The sequence below is a fragment of the Sinocyclocheilus rhinocerous genome, unplaced genomic scaffold (assembly GCF_001515625.1).
Source record: "Sinocyclocheilus rhinocerous isolate Xijiao unplaced genomic scaffold, SAMN03320098_v1.1 scaffold662, whole genome shotgun sequence".
NCBI classification, from domain to species: Eukaryota; Metazoa; Chordata; class Actinopteri; order Cypriniformes; family Cyprinidae; genus Sinocyclocheilus; species Sinocyclocheilus rhinocerous.
Window position 1 is genome coordinate 2,142,604 of NW_015639782.1, and position 18,717 is coordinate 2,161,320.

The 18,717-nt window shown below is 37.0% G+C and overlaps 1 pseudogene; it reads right to left on the reverse strand.

Annotated features, from left to right (window-relative positions):
- Positions 1–18,717, reverse strand: part of LOC107751975 (rho guanine nucleotide exchange factor 6-like) — a 35,395-nt pseudogene that overhangs the window by 11,546 nt on the left and 5,132 nt on the right.

The window sequence follows — 18,717 nt, forward strand, 5'->3', positions numbered from 1 at the left end:
ACTATTTGGCCGAGATACAACTATTTGAATATCTGGAATCTGAGGGTGCAAAAAAAATCGAAATATTGAGAAAATCACCTTTAAAGTTGTCCAAATGAAGTTCTTAGCAATGCATATTACTAATCAAAAATTAAGTTTTGATATATTTACAGTAGGAAATTTACAAAATATCTTCATGGAGCATGATCTTTACTTAATATCCTAATGATTTTTGGCATAAAAGAAAAATCGATAAATTTGACACATACAATGTATTTTTGGCTTTTGCTACAAATATACCCCAGCGACTTAAGACTGCTTTTGTGGTCCAGGGTCACATACGCTAATCAAGAAATCTTTTGTAACATTATAAATGTCTTTACTGTCACTATTTATCAATTTAATACAACCTTGCTTCATTTTATAAAAAACAAAAACAAAAAAACTTTTGAATGGTAAGAATGGAATAGAATTGAATAGAATCACTGGATGAACGGTTTATAATAGAATCACTGAATAGAGTGATTCGGTCAGTTTCTCACATGGCTTCAGAAGACTTGGAATATAGTGTACAAGTCACATGGACTACTTTATGAACTATGTAAAACACCTCTGTGAAAAGTCTCCATAATGCCTTGCTTTGTGTACCACAGGATGACATGAAAGTGAGCAAAAGATGACAATTTTCATTTTTGGGTGAACTTTTCATTTAATAAATTGCCTGCACATGCTCTTGATTTGTTATGTTAAACTCTACTGCTGCCTGCTGTATAATAACAGGTCAAGATACTAGCAGCTTTAAAAAAAAAAAGCAGCATTAATGACAGTCGAGTGTACATTGTTCCGTGACCTCTCAAAAAACATGCCTCACTAAAACTCCGTTTACATGGACTGAAACAAACCTGTGATCTCAAAAGCATAATGGCCTGTCTCTGCATCCTCTGGCAGTTTGGTTACAGTGGTTCCAGTCAATGGCAGACGTACCTATAAGAGGAGAGTGTGACACAAATGAGAGCACTGAAGTTTTTCAGAAATAACACATGCTCATTTGTCATGTACCTAGATGAACATAAGAAAAAGAAAAAAAAAGAAAAATTAACTTACCTGGTAAATGAAACCACTCATTCTAGGGCTGGCAGACAGCATGACAACCACATTGGGAAACAGCATGAAGTATCGCTCTTCCTTTTCCTAGAAAAAAGCACATATGCACATTATATTAAATTCAATACTTCTGCAAAAATGATATGAATTACCACTACATAAAACAATCAAGATGCAGGAGTATGGCATTACAGCACACCCTCACAAACACAAACATCAAATGTCTTTATTAACACACGGTTTTGGATTGGTGCACAGCTTTATTTTTTGCTACATTGATTACTCATGGTCAACAAATATCATACCTTATGTCTAGCAAACCAAGATAAATTTCAGCTAAGCAAAAGAGAGAAAGAGAATACATTGAACACAAATGGAGGGAAATCAGTTGGAATGAATTTAGCAATAAAATACTTTCAGCGACCTTCTAATTTTCCTTTAGCAAACCAACCCTCTTCTGATGTAATTATTCTGATGTTTCCATTACCCAGATCATCAGATTCAAAAGGGGGCTGAGGTTCAAGTTAAAAAAGCATTCAGTGACCACAGATGCAAAACTTTGAAGGGGAATTTGAGCAACTGACACTTAACCATTTTCCATTTGTTAGCTAAAACAAGTAACAACAAAAAAAAAATAGTCTGGTTCTGGCCCGTTATGTTTAAAAGGCCTGCTCAGCACTTTTACACAAAATAACCTTGTTTTGCACAACATTTCAATTAATCACTCCAGCAACGCTATATATAATAATTTCAACACTGTGCCAACATCTAACATGCTTTTTATACAAATAAAACAGTGATATAACCACGCAGATGTGAAAGCAACATGTCAGGTCGAGCTTAGTTGCTACACGGTTACTTCCTGGTTCTCACCCTCCTCCTCACCTCATTTAAACTGCTCTGGATGTGGACCTGTGACATGTAGACCACCTGACCCAGTGACTTCATGCTGTCGCCCTCCCAGCCCCGCACTGGCTCCGACAAGATCTGCAACTCCAGGTTCTTTCTTTTTCGCAGATCTTGACACTGAATCTGAAATACACAAACAAATCAAGAATTAGATACATTTTATGTGTTAATATGCATTTCATAGTACGAGTCAGGGTAAAGACAAACCTATGACACATAATCATTTGAAACAATCTTGTATTTAAGTATTAAGACTGATTCATACCAATTCTAAAAGGGGTTTCCAGCTGCAATTAAATGTCACTAAAGTATAAAATATTTACTAAATGTTCTTAATTATATCTGAATTGTTTGACATTCAGAATATATACACACACAATTTTTCAAAAGTTTGGGGTTGGTATGATTTTTTGTGTTTTTGAAAGTCTCTTATTTATTTGATCAAAAAATACAGTAATACAGAAAAAAAACTCATACAATTATGAAATATTATTACAATTTAAAATAACATTTCCCTCCCCGATTTTTATATGTTGTAAAATGTCATTTATTCATGTGATGGTAAAGCTGAATTTTCAGCATCATTACTCCAGTCTTCAGTGTCACATGACCCTTCAGAAAATATGCTGATTTGCTGCTAAAGAAACAATAGTGCTGATTAATTTTAAGGAAACCATAATACAATGCCAAATTTTCATGTCAAATGACTGTAACGCTAAAATAGGATAAAATGTTTTCTAACACACAATAACCTGGAACATGAAACGGTCCTTTCGGAGTGGGAGGTCACTTCTCCATATTTCCAGGCATTGCATTCATGTTCCTAACCGATGCTTACTTATCAAAGCATTTTACAATAAAGTGCGCAAATCATCTCATCAGAAAATACCAATATAGGTAACTGAAAAATAACATAGGTAAAGGGGGAAGACCAAGTCTACATGACACCCCCACTAGTGAGATCTAAACTATGAAGATGGGACTCTCCCTTACCTGTCAGAAAAAAAACAAAAAGAACAAATGAAACCGTTCCACAGAACACAACGAGTAAAGAAATCACCTACTACTATAATTTTCTTTGAAGAAACATTTGACCAGAGAAGCCATTGTATATGGAATGACTCATCTTTCCTCAGCCTTTTTATATTATAGAGACACTGTTGCAAAACCTTAACCTTTACATTTCATGTAAAAGCAAAATCTCCTCCAACCTGTAAAGTGCAGTGAACCTGCTGTGCGGTTTCAGAGATGAGGGTGAAAGGGAATTGGAGAGAAAAGACTCAAAATGTTTTGCACCATGACAGGAAACCTCTCACATTGGTCAAAACAGAGAAGTCAAAGTCAAAATGATCATTGGATTTTATAGAAAGGTTTAGTTGTCAGACAAGCAACAAGATTAAATGGCAAATATGACAGATAACTGAGACATACCACAAGATATTTAAAAGCAACTGTTGCTTTGAGAATGTCACTGTAATCTGGATGCGCTTCCTACAAGAAAAAAAAGAAAGAAAGAAAGAATCTGTAAATATTAGAATTCATGAATAGACTCACAGGCATTCATGGCCTTAGCAGCTTACGGTTACCTCCACATGTCGCTCAAGCTCCTGCAGGAGGATGGGGTACTTGTCGAGCCTCATGAAGGGTTTGCTCATGCTGGTGGTGAGGGTCAGGATACCGGGAGCACTTGCACCCTGACTCTCCATGAACTTGTCCAGATCCTCACTGTTCAGGAAAATGCAAAGTATTTTTTATTTGATTTATGTGCCTTTTCTAGTCAATTCGGATCAGCACATCAGTGTCATCAAGGTCGAAAACCAGTCTCTTCAATTTAACATTTATTTTATTTAATAAATTTAAGAATCATTTAAAGTTGATCAAACCTTTTTGCACATAAATATATCAATCTGAATATACACAGACACTAGCATTCAAAAGTTTGGGGTCAAGATTTTTTTTTATTTTTAAGAAATTAATACTTTTATTCAGCAAGGATGAATGAAATTGATCAAAAGTGACGGTAAAAGACATTTATTATTTAATATAGAAGATTTCTATTTGAATGCTGTTCTTTTGACATTTCTATTCATCAAAGAATCCTGAAAAAAAATTATCAGTTTCCACAAAAATATTAATAACCTTTTTCAACACTGATAATAAGAAATATTTCTTGAGCACTAAATCAGCATATTAGAATAATTTCTGAAGGATCACGTGACACTGAAGACTGGAGTAATGATGCTGAAAATTCAGCTTTGCATCACAGGAATAAATTACTTTTTAAAATATATTACAATAGAAAACAGTTATTTTAAACTGCAATAATATTTCACAATATGAATGTTTGTACTGTATTTTTGATCAAATAAATGCAGCCTTCTTTCAAAAACATTCAAAATAAACTTACCAACCTCAAACTGTTGTATAAATAAATGGACACTGAAACGTATTTTGAACATTTCAGGTGGACTTTAAAATGCATGTCACTGCATAATATTAAAAAACATTATAATAACAATAACAAAAACTCTGAGGCAATCATGTCAACAATGCTTTCTCATATAACCATAACAGTAGCAAGTGTTTTGGGGAAGGTGACAGAATGGGTGTGAAGAAAACACTAGATGCTGAATTGTGATAAACTAAAGTTAGACTAAAGATGAATCATCTGAACACATGCCTTGAATACACGATCAAACAATGGAAAAATGCTGCAACAATTCTGCAGAGTGATATGCAAGTGAGAAAACACAATCAAAATGTGTCTTCTGCCTCCATCAGCACAACCACAGCTATAGATATCCTGTTGGGTTAGTGCTGTTTCCTGTGTGTATGAGGCATGCCTTTTCACTCTCTCCTTCTGTCGTGGAGCATTCTTAGGTGGAAGGAGAAAACTAACAGAAACCCTGATGTAGTTCATCATACAGGAAGTGTGTAAAATGTGGCTCAGACATTTCTGAATACCTGTGAAGTTTACTAGTACCAAAAAAAAAAAAAAAAACTAAAAATGGAAATAGGGCAGCAGTGTTATATGTAAAGGCAAAAGGGAGATTTGCTTGTTTAGTCTCTCAGCTCAGGCGGACACAAGAGAATGAAAGATTGGTAGTGACACCTGGTGGTTCATCTTTATATTAAAAAAAAGCAAAGACACTAGTGACAAAAAAAAATCTGTCACTAGTGTCAAACAAACAGAGAAATGTTTTGTAAGCTTAACAGAGCTATAGTATTTGCAACCTTTGGGAAGTCAACTTATGTGATATTCAATTGGAATATATGTGGATATTAACTGGAACTGATTGGACACTAAATATTGTGGCATTTTTCCCATATCAATCATTTTTTGTCCAGAAACCACTCTTTTGCGCGTTCACAAATAATGTCCTCTTTTGAACAATGTGGAGATGTGCTCAGAATCCACTGATGTATTACTGTTCTCTGCAGCTCTTTGTACCACAATTCAGACTTTACACTAATTCTTTACATTTTGTGACATGCTTTTTTTTTTTTACTAAATGACTTTCAAGATTAACTACTTTACCCTTTAATATTCAAAATAACCTGTGATATTATGGTAACACCTTTACAACAAGATCCGATTTGTTAACTACTGTACATTCGTTAACAAACTATGAAAAATACTTCTAAAGCATTTTTTAAACTTAGTTATTGTTAGTTTCAAAATTTACTAATACATAATTAAAATCAAAAGCTATATCTGATAATATTATTTAAGGGACCTAAGCTAACATGAACTAACAATGAACAGTTGCATTTTTATTAACTAACGTTAACATGGAAAAATAAATACTCTAACAATTGTATTGTTCATTGATAGTTAATGTTAGTTAATTAATTAACCAATGTTAATTAACGGAACCTTATTGTAAATTGTTACCAATATTAATTTTAAAGGGGTCATATGATGTTGCTAAAAAGAACATTATAAGACACAACGAAACACAGCGTCTTCACGACATGGCGGCAGCAACAATACTACAGCGAGAATAAAAGTTACGCCTTCTTTCTTTGCGTGAACATTTGGGCGGCGTTATGCAAATCTTCCCACATCGTGACGTAGACATGTGGGGGCGTGTTAGAACGAGCCGTTTTAGGTAGGCGTGGTTGACTCTTAACTTTTATAAAGAATATCTCTTTGGATTTGAGACTTTAGTCTTTGCAACTTTACAGATCTTCTTTATGCACCAAGAGCTTGTAACACTTCAAAGAGAAAGGAAAAATTGAAATCGCATCATATGACCCATTTAATAGTTGATCAACGCACATACCTGTGCAGAAAGCATATAAAATATGGTACAATATTTTATATATCCGTTTACAATATTTTATGTGCTCTATTTGATGTGTTGATCGATGTTTATATGTAAATTATATGCAGTCTTCATAAGACTTGAATTTAACAGCTCGATTCATTTGGATCACTTTTACAGTGTATTTTTGTACTTTTTTGGTGGAGGGTTTCATGAAAAATATCTTAATGTGTGTTTTCGAAGATTAACGAAGGTCTAATGGGTTTGGAACAGCATGTCGATGGCAGTTTTGTGAATACTGACCTGTGATCAGTCAGCACACAGACTGCAGAAGGATGGCTGGAGCAGTAGGACAAGTACAGCGTTCTGATCTGACACATCAGGTTCAGATAACAGGCACCAATCCGCTGCTGGCCCTCTGGAATCCTGCAAGGCAAAAATACACAGATCAGCCCTGATACATTATCTGACTTTAATACATTTTATTTGATGTCAAATAACCAGTGTTGGGGATTAACTAGTTACATGTAACAGTGTTACGCAATTCAATTACAAAATAAATGTAACTGTAATCCATTACAGTTACTGAGAAAAAAATGTGTATTAAATTACAGTTACTTATGAATGGGGTTACATCTGAATATTTTCACACACACACACACACACACACAGATTTAATAGATTTTTTTCCCAAACTGCATTGGCTCTTGCATTGACACTGCAGTTTAGGACACGAAATAGGACATATGCTTACTCGATAACTGTTTTATTCCCTTTTTTTTTTTTTTTTTTAGATTAACTGTTTTTTCCATGGCATTGTTAGATGCCAGTGTTTCCTGTCATAGCTATGCAAATATTTGATTTAAAAAACAGTATTATAGCTATTAAACTATTTATTGTCATGATTTTAAATCTGTATTTAACCTCAGAATGATCTCAAATTAAAATGAGTCTGACAGTAATCAGTGTTGAGTACTACTGTAAGGTTAACCCTGCCTGGTTTAAATGTTTGGAAATAAAAAAAAGTTATCAAAAAGTAATCAGTTACATTACTTTAATAAAGTAACTGAAATAGTTACACTACTTATTACATTTTAAATGTAATCTGTAACCTATTAAATTTCCAAAGTAACCTTCCCAACACTGCAAATAACCTAGGTTTTGAAATGGTATAGCATAGCTATGGACATGTTTCAAATATGTGACACAAAGCCACCACCGGATGGCACTGTAATATCCAAGGTAGAGGTCTACACGGGTCCAAAAATTTGTCGGAAAAGACCCGTAAATGTGCTACACTGAACCGACCCGGGCCCGTGCAGAACCGAGAAATGTCAAAAATGTACTACCCGGAACCGACGCGGACCGTCAATTATTTGAAAGATGGACCCGAACCCGGCCGGGAAGACACAGACCCGACTGGACCCGATCGGCAAATATTCCACAGCAAATTGCTATTAACAAGTCGATAAACAAGTTGCGAAAATTAAACTTTTTGTCTTACCTAATGTAAGAAGCCTTCTCCCTTGTACCTGACTGTGATGCACACAATCCTCCTTGCCAAGAAAGTTCCATCCGTGTTATTCCTCTCTTGCCAATTGAAATGCGTAATCCACTCATTATTCCAGTTTTGACTGACTCTGATAACGGCCGGGTGTTCTCCGAGTCCGATCGACTCGGGTATTACACACAATGTTAAACAGACCCAGGACCCAAAGTAATAGATTGGGACCCGACCCGGACCCGGCTGACCATTTAAAATATAGCCCCGAACCCGTACGGATCCCGGGTCGGGTCCCGGGTCCTCGGGTCCTCCGTGTAGACCTCTAATCCAAGGTATGACTTCCATAGAAAAAATAGAATCAAGCAATCATTTGAGTATATGAAGACTGAGATAAAGACACTGAAATGCAGCTCTTACTTGGAGCACTCCTCCAAGGCAAGACACAGTCCCTGTTGGAACGAGAGGATGTCCTCTAAATTCCCATTCAGACTGGAGCAGTCCGCACTAGACAGCCTGCAGAGAGAGTCAACAGAAGAGTCATTATGCACATGGGTTTTCATTGACCGACCCAGTTCCCCAAAATGTCAATCGGCATTGATATCAAAGGCTCCCTGATGCCATGGCAACATCTGGGTTTTCCTCTTACTTGTCGCTGGCCTGTAGAGGGCGCAGGTAGCAGCCCAGTACCATCTGCAGCTCTTTGACAAACTCTCTCTCATGCTCCAAGATGTCTTGCACCACCTGAGAAAAAAACCTCAAAGCATTCAAATAAGAAGTTAAAGCTCCTTTACATGTCCTTTTTGGAATTTGTTCACACGTTTAAGAACTTACCACATTGTAATAATTTTTAGTCAGCTGAGGAACGTCAAGTCCTTTTACCGCTTTCGGAGAAATTGGTTTCTCTGGGAAAAAAAAGAAAAAGAAAGGGAGACCTTTTTATTTGATTATGCTCACTAGGGCAATAACGTGTAAGAGAATATCTTGGATTGCCCACTCACCACATGGCTTGACCTCTCGGACGTAATTGCTAGGGAACCAGCCGGTTTTGCCATTAAGGGTTCCCTCCCACCATCCACCTTCCTCCTGGCGAGTGACATGGATCAGCTCACCCTTGTTGAAAGACAGCTCGTCCTCATTGTTCTGCTTGAAATTGAAACGTGCCTTGACCACCAGCTGCCCGCCCCCTCCATTCTCCGACATTTCCTGGACACAACAGCAACAGGTGAAGAACTTCAGTATGCAGTATTCTGTTTTACTTTAATGATGATTTTAATGGTGATCACAACAATACTTTAGTTTTTGCTTGCCAAATGTCTACAACAAAAATTAACACAGCATCTGGTGATTTTATTATTTGTCGTGAAAAATAATGTGTAAGATTAACTTGTCTCTGAGCTCTCATTCAAACGGAGTATTGATAGGGACAGAAATATAAACATACGCAGCAAAATGTCCAATTTATTATAATTGGTTTATGCAAATATTGTTTTAAAGTCACTTAAAAGCTGTTATAATATTTTTAATGTTCTGAAATTGTTAATAAATGATAAATAAAACCATCTGATAATTTGCAGTTAAGGCCTGGCTTTCAATTATACTGTAATGTTGAATGGGTATAATACCATTAAACAATTATTTAAAATAGCAAATATTTAAAATACTGTCTTTATGTTTCCACAATAATTTGGAGATTCAATGTGAAAATGTTTATGATTACAAATTCAATATTAGGGTCGATTATCTGTGAGTAATTACAGAAACCTGTGTAATTAATGAGTTTTTTCAACATCTTTATTATAAAATCTATTTAAGTACCGAGTGGCAAAATTGTCATTATTCACATTATTCATTCATTATTATACATGTTAAGAGGTTAGAACAATAATGTTATAAATATAATAGAGCAGTAAATATGAACAATTAATTAAAATGACTGTCTAAATATCATGCAGAATGCATTGTAATTGGTAATCTTATTAGGGTAATTTGCATATTCAAGTTCCTTAATAGTCTGAAGTGTTTCTTTACAATATAGGGGAAGTGACCCCATTAAGCTCAAATCTTCAAAAATTTTCTAAAAAGCCTTCCAATAAACTGGGTATTAAGTTTAAGATTAATCTGTCTTTTTTTGTTGTTGTTGCTGTCTTGGCATTAACTGAAAAAAATTTAATTGATTGAATTCTTTGAATTGAACTCTCTTTCAAGAACGTTTTGTTGACATAAAAGACCAACTGTTACCAGCATTTATGGCACTGTTCAGATTTCTTACCACAGCTTTTGACTGCCTCCGTAAAGACCTGCTGGACTTTAAGGTGGGAACAGCTTGTGAAGGGGTTGACAGGCTAGGAGCAGAGGCACTGGACTGTGGACATGATCTAGTAGGGGTACAATCTGGATACAATCAGAAAATAAAAGAGAAGTTTAAAAAATACAGAAAATAAAGTTTATAACTGATAGCATTTCTCACTTGCTGAGAGCAGTAGATTTGTGGGTTGTCACTGGATTATAGGTTTACTGATATGGATATACAGAAAGTCCTGAACAAGGTTACTGAGGGCTGAGTCTACAGTTCAATGATGCTATACCAGTGTACTCTTCATTTCAGTACAGCGTGACCTATTACACTTGAGAAACAGATTAATGACATGCATAAAAATATGAAGTAGCAGTAGCAAATGTTGCTATCTTTGATTTTTCATACAGTGTGAGATTCAAATTACTTCATGCCATATGATTTAATGTCACACTGTATTATGCTGTATGATTTATTGTCACAACACGTGTCACAACACGTCATGAGGTGTCCAAATTTGTTTAACCACATCTAACATTAGGGGCATAAGAATTCATACTACTATTAATAAGCAACATACAATACTGTAGGTTTGGGGTCAGTTTTTTAATAAATAATAATTTTCTTTTTAACAAGGATGCATTAAATTGATCAAAAGTGACAGTAAAGACATTTATAATGTTTCAAAAGAAAAAAAAATTCTATTTCAAATAAATACGGTTCTTTTGGAATCTCTAATAATCAAAAAATCCTTTTCCACAAAAATATTAAGCAGCACAACTGTTTGATAAAAAAAATTTATAATAATGTTTCTTGAGCAGCAAATCATCATATTGGAATGATTTCTGAAGGATCATGTGACGCTGAAGATTCTGCTTTGCCATCATTCAAAAATTTAAATTGTAATAGCATTTCACAATATTACTCTCTGTACTTTATTTTTCAACATGATAGTCAAATGAACATGCTAGTCATTCCATATTCCATTAGCAAACACGACAGAAATGTTAGCACTTTTTCCAGTTTGAATCATTCGACAAAAATATAAAATCTTTATTAAAACTGTTCTAAAGCCTTTTTTTTTTACTATGCATTGCACCAAGGACATGTAAGATGGACTATAAATGTAATATAGAGTCAAGCCAGGTCACTCTGTGATCTTTAAACATCCCAATTAGAGCACTCACTCACCCATTCATAATTCTGTCGTGTGTGTGAAGTTAAACCGCCAATAGTCCACAGCTCAATGCACTTGCATAGGGGTCACAACAAACAACTGCTGAAAGCAGCCAGTCACATAATCTCCAATGTATGACAAGTATCAAAGAGAAATCACAGCCTATAGACATAATGTGTGCTCCAGCCTAACCAAAGCAAGGCCTGAAACCCTGAAACATGCTATTTAGTCACAAAAATGTACAAAAACCACACTGCGTACTAGGGTTGTGACGGTGAGGAAATTTTCCCACCGGTTAATCGACGTGTGACAACACCGGTAATACCGGTATCACCGCGGGGGCGGGGCGTCCCTCTTTTCCTCGCTTTCCTTCGCTTTTAAATAGCTTGTAAAAGCGGTTACTTTTGAATTAGCGGCAGTTAGACGTCAATTGCTTGAATGCAGCAACAAAATACAACGTCAAACTCACTATCGCGGCAAGCCTACTGCGTACTCACATCAAATCTTAGCAGACCACGATTAGCTCATATTAATTTGCTATGAGCAATCTGTCTTTCATAAATAGAGGGAGATAAGGAATGAGGAGACATGCAGTATTTAGCAATAGAAGAAAACAGTCAGGTGTCCCGTTTGCTGCACACTGGGTCCTGACAGATCTCCAGCGCTGCAGGGGCCTCTGGGGCTCTTCACTGACTCACACTTCGCTCCATCTACACAATAAAAGCTCAGTATGTCTGTTGGATTTCACGGCAGGCTCTTTCCGAAACACCCACGGCGTACAAACAGTATGTGTGAACCTGCTCCAAGTGTTCCTCAGCCAACACAACAGAGAACCCAGATAAGGCCAGGCGAGGGAACGTCTTCTCTATGACTTAAGCACACTTCAGAGTGAAACCCTCAGAGTTTCATCATATAGATCGTTTTAACACAAATCAATCTGCCCCCACTTAATCTGCTCTCATTAGTGAGTCATTCTTAAGAACTAACACATCACTTTAATCTTACTTTAATATAGAGCTTGCAAGGCTATTTGCAAACATTTAAAGTCGGATCAAGAGTAAACAAGATTCCATAATAATTTAGATAAATAAGAGAGGAGTGTTGTTTGGAATGACAAACGACCCACCAACTCAGGCTTGTTGAAGAGGTAATTTACTCAAAAATGAAAATTCTTGAAATAATTTAAAATAAATAATTAAATAATTTATGCATTTAGCAGACGCTTTTATCCAAAGCGGCTTACAGTGCATTCAGGCTATACATTTTCTACAAGTATGGATGTTCCCTGGGAATTCGAACCCACGACCTTTTGCGCTGCTAACGCAATGCCACAGGAACATGAAATGTATTCAGCATAACATTGATCTGATTTTGTGTAATACAAAAAGTTATTTTTTTGAAGAATACCTTAATAATAAGAAATACCTTCTTAATAATAAGAAATATTATTAATAATAATAATAGATTATAAAACAAAACACTGCATGACTTCTATATACATACACACTATCATTCATAATATTTTGATATTTTAAAACTTTTATTCAGCAAGGATGTATTAATCAAAAGTGCCAGTAAAGATATTTATAATGTTACAAAAGATTTCTATTTCAAATTAATGCTATACGTTTGAACTCATTAAAGAATCCTGTGAAAAGAATAGCATCATGCTTTCCACAAAAATATTAAGCAGAACAACCGTTTTCAACATTGATAATAATAAGAAATATTTCTTGAGAACCAAATCAGTATATTAGAATGATTTCTGAAGGATCATCTGACACTGAAACAGAAAAAAATAGAAAGCTTTTATTTTAAATTGCAATAATATTTCATAAAATTACTGTTTTAACTATTTTGATCCAAGAAAAGCAAAAGCAAAAGAAAAATAATAATAATAATCTTGTGTACAGATATAAATATTGGTAAACTATGCCTTCAAGGAACCTGTCTGCAGAAAGTGGTAAATCAAGATTGACTGATGTGTAAAACGGTTGTGAAACAGTCCTATGGGACTTGAGGAAGACTTGTGCAATAACAAGGAGGACACACTCTCCTCTAAAGGCAACAGTCACAGGGAAACATGACAAGGAAGCAAAACCTGAGAATAACTACATGCCTCATGGATTCTGCATGCTTATGCAGATGCAGTCAGCCGCCCGGACAGGCCCAACAAAAAGCAACTGTCTGCTGCCTCCAGTAGCTGAGAGCAGCTGCAGCTGAAAGACACAGATGTGGGTACGACCCCAGACAAATCACCTCTTGACATTCACAGAGCAAATACAAGAGGTCAGTCATCCTCATCCTAAGAAAAATGCGATCTGTATCTCATGTTTACTGCACTCTTCGACTGAATTAAAAGGCCTACTGTGCATTTCACTGAGATAAACTTGCATGGGCATGTGATATCTATCCCAACCATATTCACAGGCTTCTAAAAATGAACTTCAACTAATAATGGAATTAAAATACGTTTACTGAACCACTTAAGAATCAAATCATTATCCCTACTTAGAAAAACAAAACTCGCTGATGCTAGTGGGATGAAGGAGGACTGTTGTAGCAACAGGTTTTAAGGGAACACGCAACAGGAAAGATATGGCTCATTTCCACCAGAACCATAACATTAGGGCCTTTCGCACCGCGGGAACCTTTTCATAGTACCAGAACTAATTGTGGAACTACCCACTTTTTGGCGTGTTCGCACCGCCGGAACTGGGAGCGATTTTAGTACCGGACTGCCTTTTTCGAGAACCAAATTAGCTCCTACTCCGGAGCAGGGTCTAACCAGCACAACTGGTACTAATCGCGACGCAAGTAGACATTGATTGGCCAAACGCGTACGAAAACGCCCTCACCCACCATGATTTAAAACGCTGTGTAAACATACTGTAAACATTGTGTCAACTTATTTCGCAAGTATGGAGAACAGCGATAGATGGACGGACGCTGAAGTGCAGGCACTTGTAGCAAATGTAGCACTGCCAGTTGTCGTTGGAGATTCTTAGTCCTCCTTTCCGTTCTTTCAATCGCTTTACGTATACGTCAACTTTCCATGTCCATTATTGTGAAACCCGCGAGACACAACAAAAACACAGCTCCGATCACAGCGTCCTCCATCCACCTGTTGTTAACGTTGTTCTTCTTTGTTTCCGTTGTTGAACGCCGCGCACAAATGACATCACTGTGTGTCGACCGTCTTACGTACACTGTCGGTGCGAATGCAACCCTTTAAATGGTACTGGGAAATAGTACGCGCAAAATCGTCCCAGTACTTTAGTACTGTACATTTAGTTCTGGAACCAAATGCGGTGCGAAAGGCCCTATAGACCTACCATTAAAAGCCATGCTTGCACAGGTTCTGCACGATCCTCTTCAATAATATCCTCTGCTTCTCAATCGGGCTCAAACTGATAAGCGATATTAACAATGCAGTCGTTTACAATACAACTGGAGCACATGCCGCCGAGGTGAGGGGCGGGACGATTAGATGCACGCTAGAGGCGGTTTAGCCAATCACAACACACTGGGCTAGCTAACCAATCAGAGCCCATCGCCTATTTCTGAGGGCGGGGCTTCATAAAAACAGGAAAAGAGAACAGCGATAGATGGATGGACGCTGAAGTGCAAGCACTTGTACCAAATGGAAAATTGGAGATTCTTAGTCCTCCTTTCCGTTCTTTCAATCGCTTTACGTATACGTCGACTTTCCATGTCCATTATTGTGAAACCCGCGAGACACAACAAAAACACAGCTCCGATCACAGCGTCCTCCATCCTCCTGTTGTTAATGTTGTTTTTCTTTGTTTCCGTTGTTGAACGCCGCGCACAAATGACGTCGCTGTCGACCGGTTCCTAGTACACACTGTCGGTGCGAATGCAACCCTTTAAATAGTACTGGGAAATAGTTCGCGCAAAATCGTCCCAGTACTTTAGTACTGTACATTTAGTTCTGGAACTAAAGCGGTGCTAAAGGCCCTACTGAGTGATTATTGAGTGCTTATTATCCTACTTGTAAACAGAGACATTCTTTGTAGTGTATAAGTGACCATCAGGGCCTAATTTTCTCAAAATGTCTTGAACACACGCTGTTGTGTGCAAGCCTTGTGTTAGACTGTCTGCTCTGCCTAGCAAAACCCTCATAAGTGTTAACATGACTGTAACTTGGTGTTAACAAATTCAGGCTATTTAGGCCAGAGGAGAACTGTTCCCCTGACTAAGCCTGGTTTCTCCTAATGTTTTGTCTTCTGTTTTATTGTCATCTGCTTTATAGCTGAATCACATTTTTTAATAACTGATGAATTTTGCAACATTGTCACTGTTATTGCACTTAACTGAATCAACATTGTACTGACTCAAGCAGAAAAACAACACTACTGTCTTCAGCAGAGCTGCTTATCGCTGAATTGAAATTCACACAGTTATTGAATTGAACTGAACCAACACTGAACTGTCTGGAGCTGAAGAATCACACTATTGACTTGCTAAAGGCAGCTTCTTTGTAGCAGAATTTGGATTTGCCTCATTTTTGATGTTTGCATCATTGATTCTGTTACTTTCCTGTTTAATACTGTGAAGCTGCATTGAAACTTTCTCTATAGTATAAAGTGCAATAAAAAAAATAAATGTGACTTGACTTCAGAAGAAACTCACCAATGAGAAGACAAAGCTGATGCCTACAGTACTCAAGGAGAGAAAAGGCATGGAATATCAGTGAAGAATACATGTCCATAACATCATGAATTACCTTGAGTGGCGATGTTTATTGCTGAGAGTGTTGACAGAACCTTGTTGAAGTTCTCCCCAGTATATAAGCTTTCTGGATCAAAGCCCTAAGAGAAAGACATAAGTCAAATACAAGAAAAACTGTCCACAGACAGTGTCAGAAGCAGAAGCAGCAGAAGTAGATCAGAAATCAGAGAGGAGTTTGGTTTTATATATATGCATAAAAAAATAGGAGTATAAATAATTTTATATCATGATATGATCTGACATATATTCTCTTAGCCAGCAATTTTGCAATATGATATTCGCGATACAGTTTGATTAGATTCAGGGGCCTATGATCAATATATTGATATCATGATATTATGTGCATATTTTACACAACCGGTTACATTTTTGTTAAAAATGCAACCAAAATATGACATGAAAATTTAATTGAACTCCCTGAAAATCCTGTATCCCAATTGGGACATCCACAACAAAAACACACTTTAGTTTTTTAAACAATATATAAAATGAATCATAAAAGATTTATAGATTTTTTTTTTTACACGCTACATCGATATCTCACATCTCATCTAATCGATGCATTGATCTATATCATTTCATTATGACACCCCTATAAAGAGCTCTGTTAAACTTCAATGTGACCCACATTTTGAGATGCTGGTTTGGCGTCTGGTCTGCAGGCCCTGTCAGACACTGGGTACAGACAGCTATCCCCTTTCTTGCTAAGGATATGGTTTCATGTTTTAAATAAAACATAATAGCGTTTACACAGCAATGCAAGAAGCATCTGTCTTTTTATTTGTTGAGCACTGTTTCGCTATGGAGGCTGCAACAAGATGAACAGTCAGTGCAGTTTTAAGATTACATTTACCATTTTCTTTGGGGCATTTGCTATTTGCATTTCTCTCTCATCAGTAATTTAACAAGGCTCATAACAAGCTTTAGCTTGTGTTACGATACTTCTCGTTTTCAGCTCATTTAAAAGGAGAAGTGAAAGTTATGCGACTGGCTTCTCTGTCTAGTCACATGACTTGCATCAACCATATGCCCATTGGGCCTTTCAAAGAGCTTTCTTAAAAATAGATTTAAGCAAACATTTATATGAGTACACAGGTGCATCTCAATAAATTAGAATGTCGTGGAAAAGTTCATTTATTTCAGTAATTCAACTCAAATTGTGAAACTCGTGTATTAAATAAATTCAATGCACACAGACTGAAGTAGTTTAAGTCTTTGGTTCTTTTAATTGTGATGATTTTGGCTCACATTTAACAAAAACCCACCAACTCACTATCTCAACAAATTAGAATACTCCATAAGACCAATAAAAAAAAACATTTTTAATGAATTGTTGGCCTTCTGGAAAGTATGCTCATTTACTGTACATGTACTCAATACTTGGAGGGGGTTCCTTTTGCTTTAATTACTGCCTCAACTCGGCATGGCATGGAGGTGATCAGTTTGTGGCACTACTGAGGTGGTATGGAAGCCCAGGTTTCTTTGACAGTGGCCTTCAGCTCATCTGCATTTTTTGGTCTCTTGTTTCTCATTTTCCTCTTGACAATACCCCATAGATTATCTATGGGGTTCAGGTCTGGTGAGTTTGCTGGCCAGTCAAGCACACCAACACCATGGTCATTTAACCAACTTTTGGTGCTTTTGGCAGTGTGAGCAGGTGCCAAATCCTGCTGGAAAATGAAATCAGCATCTTCAAAAAGCTGATCAGCAGAAGGAAGCATGAAGTGCTCCAAAATTTCTTGGTAAACGGGTGCAGTGACGTTGGTTTTCAAAAAACACAATGGACCAACACCAGCAGATGACATTGCACCCCAAATCATCACAGACTGTGGAAACTTAACACTGGACTTCAAGCAACTTGGGCTATGAGCTTCTCCACCCTTCCTCCAGACTCTAGGACCTTGGTTTCCAAATGAAATACAAAACTTGCTCTCATCTGAAAAAAGGACTTTGGACCACTGGGCAACAGTCCAGTTCTTCTTCTCCTTAGCCCAGGTAAGACGCCTCTGACGTTGTCTGTGGTTCAGGAGTGGCTTAACAAGAGGAATACGACAACTGTAGCCAAATTCCTTGACACGTCTGTGTGTGGTGGCTCTTGATGCCTTGACCCCAGCCTCAGTCCATTCCTTGTGAAGTTCACTCAAATTCTTGAATCGATTTTGCTTGACAATCCTCATAAGGCTGCAGTTCTCTCGGTTGGTTGTGCATCTTTTTCCTTCCACTCAACTTTCTGTTAACATGCTTGGATACAGCACTCTGTGAACAGCCAGCTTCTTTGGCAATGAATGTTTGTGGCTTACCCTCCTTGTGAAGGGTGTCAATGATTGTCTTCTGGACAACTGTCAGATCAGCAGTCTTCCCCATGATTGTGTAGCCTAGTGAACCAAACTGAGAGACCATTTTGAAGGCTCAGGAAACCGTTGCAGGTGTTTTGAGTTGATTAGCTAATTGGCATGTCACCATATTCTAATTAGTTGAGATAGTGAATTGGTGGGTTTTTGTTAAATGTGAACCAAAATCATCACAATTAAAAGAACCAAAGACTTAAACTACTTCAATCTGTGTGCATTGAATTTATTTAATACACGAGTTTCACAATTTGAGTTGAATTACTGAAATAAATGAACTTTTCCACGACATTCTAATTTATTGAGATGCACCTATAAGACCGTAATTAGCTGGTTCAGCTGTGTTTAATTAGGGTTGGAGCTAAACTCTGCAGGACCGAGTT